At 42.5% G+C, this 5,366-nt stretch overlaps 1 non-coding gene across 1 annotated transcript; it reads right to left on the minus strand.

Moving 5' to 3' along the window:
• Positions 1-3,820: 3,820 nt before the first annotated feature.
• LOC136638376 (U5 spliceosomal RNA) lies at positions 3,821-3,937 on the minus strand. Its single transcript, XR_010793601.1, has one exon. It is a non-coding gene; the product is annotated as a U5 spliceosomal RNA (small nuclear RNA).
• Between the last annotated feature and the right edge of the window lie 1,429 nt (positions 3,938-5,366).

Here is a 5,366-nt window from a genome sequence, read left to right on the forward strand (position 1 = left end):
CAAGCTTGCCAATGCACCACGCTTGTACCCCCAGCATCCGAGAGGTGAGATGCTGGGAACCAGGGAGGAATCAGCCCACATGAAGTGTTTCTTCTTCCACCCAAACATTAAGGCTGTCACACCTAGAAGTTGCACATTCAGCACGCATAACAGGCAGGTGGCAAAAAAACAGCAGCAAATGATGTCTTTGCAGTCATCCGTGAAGTCAAGGAAAAGTGATGGGCAGACTCTAGAGACTGAAGCTTCCAAAAACAGGATTAGGTGATACTGAGCTTATTCATGACACATCCTAAATTTTTCTCTCTGCAACTGTAATTAGCTTCAAGACCTAATTAGGGTAGTTCCCATAACTAAACAGCCCAGTGCAGGTTTGAGGGTGGTTGGAATGGTTGGAGTCTCCTTACCCTGAGTAATGCTCCAACCACAGCAATGGGGATACTTGTATCTGCACCAATGAAATTGCTGGGTGTAATGCTGGGCTGCTCAGGAGGGGGCTTAGGATCTGGCCTAAGTGCTGGAGGCTAGTCTCATCCCTCTCTCGGGCATGGTCATGCCCTGAAATATTTCAGTTCCACCCTCCGCCTTCCACCTCTGCCTTCCTTCCCCCCCTGCACTGGCCTCCCTTGGACAAAGCAAACTCAATAGGTCCATCATTGGATCTGGCATGGGGAGGCTGGGGTGAGTCCTTGTGCAGGCCTCCCTGACTTCCAAGGTGGCATGAACATGCTTTACGGTGCATTCATGACAACCAGAACATGGCACAAGTGAGTTAAACTAACATATGTGCTGGCTTGGATTGCGCCGTTATTCACTGAGAGTGCCATCCTAACCTATTTTCCAGCTCTGACATAAGGACAATGCAGCTGCGAGGTAAGAGAACAAACATTGCCTTACCTTGAGGAGGCCTCCATGATTGCTCCCCAACTGCAAGATGCAGTATATGCCCCACAGGCACAGCTATGCCAGTGCTGGAAAGTGGGTTAGGATTGAGCCCTGAGTTACTTGACTAGATCAGGAATTATACTGGAAGTAGTCTGGAGATGGTTATAGCCTGTCAGGTGAATCTGGGGTCTAAGGAAAAGAAGAAAGCCTAAGTTCTGGATGATTAGTAAGAGTGAAGGATGGATTTAGGAAGCAGAGGAAATAGGTTGCAGTAGGGATTAACACTGGGGATTCTTAAGACAATATTGACCACTGGATTTTATAGATCATAGTATTGTTCTAGGAATCAATGAAAAAGAGAGAGAGTTGGGGAAAAAGATAAAAAAGATGATGACTAAAACATTGGAGACCCACACGCACACAGTACCATATATATAGCTAAAGGTTGAGAAGAGAGAATAGGATATACTTGCAAAGGAGCATTTAGCTATAAAAATCAGTTTGGGGAATACGAGAAAACAACAGAAGAATGTCTGAAAATTATAAGAAATTCAAAGCTAAAATACAGCAAAATAAGGTGCATATTGAAAGAGGGATGAAAGCACAAAATCTGCCTTTTTTGGAGGTTTAGAAATTAAGGAAAATATAGAGGAAGCCCTAAACCAGTGTAGAAATCATTATCTAAAATTCAGAGGATTTTCAGAGCAAACAATAATTGTTTTATATTTGTTTTTGTATTTATTATTTTTATATATTGATTTTAGTTTGCTTGCGTTGCTTACTTTTTTTACCACTGCTGTAAGCTGGCCTGGTGGGTCTGATGGGGGTGGAAGGGTGAGGTAAATATCTCTGAAATCAAGCAGTAACCATCTTGGAACAGGCTCTTATCAATTATTTGGACTTACGGTAGATAGTATTTCAGGTGTGGGCCAGGAGTTGTCTGTTAGGCTTGGTGCTTTGGCAGCAAAAAGACTAAGTACGTCATGAGAAATACTGGCTTTTCTTAGTTTGCGACTAGTTACACAATTTTACACAGTTTGCCAAGGTATGAATGATTTTGGAAGGCCAGGAAGTGTTGTTCTTAAAAAATTTGCACCCCAATACATGGTACAAAAGGGATCTGGGTTTCTTATTTAAAAAGCTGAAGCAGGAAGGGATAGAGTGCATTTGGGGGACCCCATTTGAATGGAATGACTACATTAATTCAAAGTGGATTATAATGAGAACCATTTCTGGAGCTAAGCAGTTAATGAAAGTGCTTAAGGTAGCCTCCTAAGGGGGTTGGATTGTTTTTACAGGATTTCTTCAGTATTAGGAATTGAACTCGCTTAAAGGAAAATGGTGGGTAGCAATACAAACATGAAGTTTTTATCGTTGACTATGAAGGGTCTAAATTGTGCCTTATTTTAAGGTAACAAAAGCCTGAGATGATTTATCTATAAAAGACCCATATTTTAAAAGGGGATGAACACTATCTAAGAACCATGAAGCTAGGTGAAATTTTTGAGTTATGTTGTTCCTATAAAAAACCAGGCTGAACTATGTGTCCAAAAGTCCACCAGTGGGTCCCGACCCCATTTTTGGTGGGTCACAAAACTGACAATTAGACCAGACTGTGACTAGATTAGACAATTACATTAGACTATCTACTACTTGGAGGGAGGGGCGACGGCCAAATAACCTTTATAGCCACTGAGGCTTGAGTGATTGGTAAAGCTTTGTTTGTTTGTTTGTTTGTTTGTTTGTTTGTTTGTTTGTTTGTTTGTTTGTTTGTTTTTAAGGTGGATCCCAATGCTAAAAAGTTTGAGAACCACTGATCTAAAGAGTAATGTGGTGGGCCAGTTTTGCCCAGCCCATAGGCATACAAATTTGTTCCCTATTGTGTATAGGCAATGTTGGGCAGAAATGGCTTTAAGAATATATTTAGGGAGGAAAAAGTAGGTATATAACACTTAACTATACTGTAGTCATTTAAAAAATGAGCCTAGTGAATATTTATGCCCTAAGTATTAATCACAAGCATTTCAGCCCCCACTCCATCATTTTATCAACCAAGTGGAACGTTTCTCCTCTGGATCGGACAGACTGGATTTTAATAGAAGCCAGAATGGATAGATCCACAACTAACAAGACACAAATGTTTACAAAATCTATTTTTAAGAAAGTAGGAAAAAAAAAACTGTTTAGATGTATGGTGGTTCCATCATATGGGGTGGGGGGGAGGTCAGGATTAGTGCTTTTCTTGTTTCCCCACAAGATGTATATAAAGATTGATTTTATTTCTTCTTGGTTGTCTTCATCAATTCACAGTTAATAGGGTTGATACAGGTGTAAGGATCTTTGTGGACTATGCTCCCATAAACTTATTTGATAATCATGGGATGCTGGCAAAATCAGACAGTGGATGTTAAATGCTTCTATGCTTTTGGAAAAGAAGGTGAAAATATTGGTTTGTGGTGGGTTTGCTAGTTACTGGGAAAAGGCAACTGCTGTGTCTGTTACTACCATTGTTGTCATCACAAAAGGCACTGATTAGAGATGCGGCAAGAAAAGGAACATGGGAAGAAGATGTTCTCCTAAGGCAAGATACCAGGTGCTGACACCAGGAATCTAACTGATATTGCTTCACTTTCCCCTGAGAAAGTTGACAGAGGAAGATACGGGCAAGCCTGTGGCTCAATGGTAAAGCAAGACCAAATCTCTATGAGAAAAATGCGGTGAAGCTTGTTTTCACAAGTTTCCACGGGTAATTCAAGCCTCGTACACACCGAGTCTTGGCCGTGTAGCCTGCGACACTCTAACAGAGATTGCTAGGTAATTTTGCATATTCCCAAAAGAAAACTCGCAGGAGGTTAGCACAGCTCATGCCAAAGAGCCCTGAAAAATCCAGTGGCCTATATCATTCCTTCATTTTCCTTGCCTTAGCACAGCTTGGGTAGGCCTGGATGAAACCAAGCTTCAAAAACATTGACACACAGCTCACATATAATCCTCTGCACATAAATCTTTAGTAAAAGTTGAAAGATCTGTGCAACTTAAAGAGGCCCCAGAACAGACAGTGAGCAGCCCTCAGGAGATCACCAGACCCAAAAGAGCTGTAGCATTTGTGGGTCTGGTGGCTGCCAATGCCTGATGGATTGATTGTACACAAAGGGGGCTCTTTCCTTCATGGGACTGAAATGGCCAATCACAAGAGGCAGAATGTGTCAAGCTGAAACTGCCTTGCTGTGACACCCTTGCAAACAATGGTGGGTGATCTTGCATATTCACAAACCCCTCCCAAAGGAAACTCCAGGAAATTTGCACAGCTCATGCAGAAAGCTCTGAAACGTCTTCTGGCCTGAAACATCTTTGGCACAGTCATACCAGTCCTGGATGAAACCAGGTCTCAGAAAATGGACTCAAAGCTCACAGATGTTCCTCTCCATGGAAATCTTTAGTAAACGGCAAAGGATTTGTCACATTCACAGTGTATTGTCAAGATGCAAGAAGCAAGGTGTGCCGAGGTCTGACTTCATACCTTGCATCACTCTGGCAAAGGATTTAATTTCAGTTTATTAATAACACTGAATTTTAATAACATTTTAAAATCAGTGCCGCATGTTCAAGTCTTTGACACGCATCCTAGAGCCTTTGCCATTAATTTGGAAAATAACACAGGCCAACACACATTTTGCTTCCTTAACGTTACACCAATTCCTGGGTATACTTAGGGTGCTGATTCCAAAAATGGCATCCGTTTTGCCCTATCACGTCTAGTTTTGGAGACACGGCATAGCCTCCTTAGTGAATGGTTCAAGCAGCTTCCTCAAGAGAAAGCCTTCACCATGGCTTCCTCATGAGGAAGCTGCTTGAACCATTCACTAATGAGGCTATACTGTATCTCCGAAACTAGACGCAATAGGGCAAAACGGATGCCATTTTCAGAATCAGCACCCCAAACTCATATCAAACCACCATAAAGTTTGGGAAAAACTTTTCTGACCCTCAATTTTGTAGGCCTATGTAATTTGCTTTTTAGGACTCAACTGAATAAAATGTTGGCCATATGTTACCCTTTATGTCTTGGGCAAAGTAGAACCTTTGTCTGATTTGTTTTCACACTAGAAGTTCTTTTGAGAAAGTAGGCCTTTTCGGCCAGAATAATTTGAAAATCCACAGACCAGGCCTAACTGGGCTCTATGGCAGCAGAATAGCAGTTCTGATGTCATGAATGGGTCTATGGCTGTGCGCACTGCAGTGGCAGCGCCAGGTGCTGCAGCCAGCCACATGCAGAACCGCAAGTAAGCCTGTTTGGGAGAGGGTGTGGTGGGAAGAACGGGGCAGGAAGGGGGAGGAATGCGAGACTGTCTCAGCAGGGAGGGGCCAGGCAGAAGGTAGCTACAGACCTTTCCCCAAACCAGGGGCTTTCCTTTGATTAGCCTTCTTCCTTCCCCTCTCTCCCTGACATGCAAGATGTCCTGACATCTTATCTACATGTGACA

This window comes from Tiliqua scincoides, chromosome 1, assembly GCF_035046505.1.
Source record: "Tiliqua scincoides isolate rTilSci1 chromosome 1, rTilSci1.hap2, whole genome shotgun sequence".
NCBI classification, from domain to species: Eukaryota; Metazoa; Chordata; class Lepidosauria; order Squamata; family Scincidae; genus Tiliqua; species Tiliqua scincoides.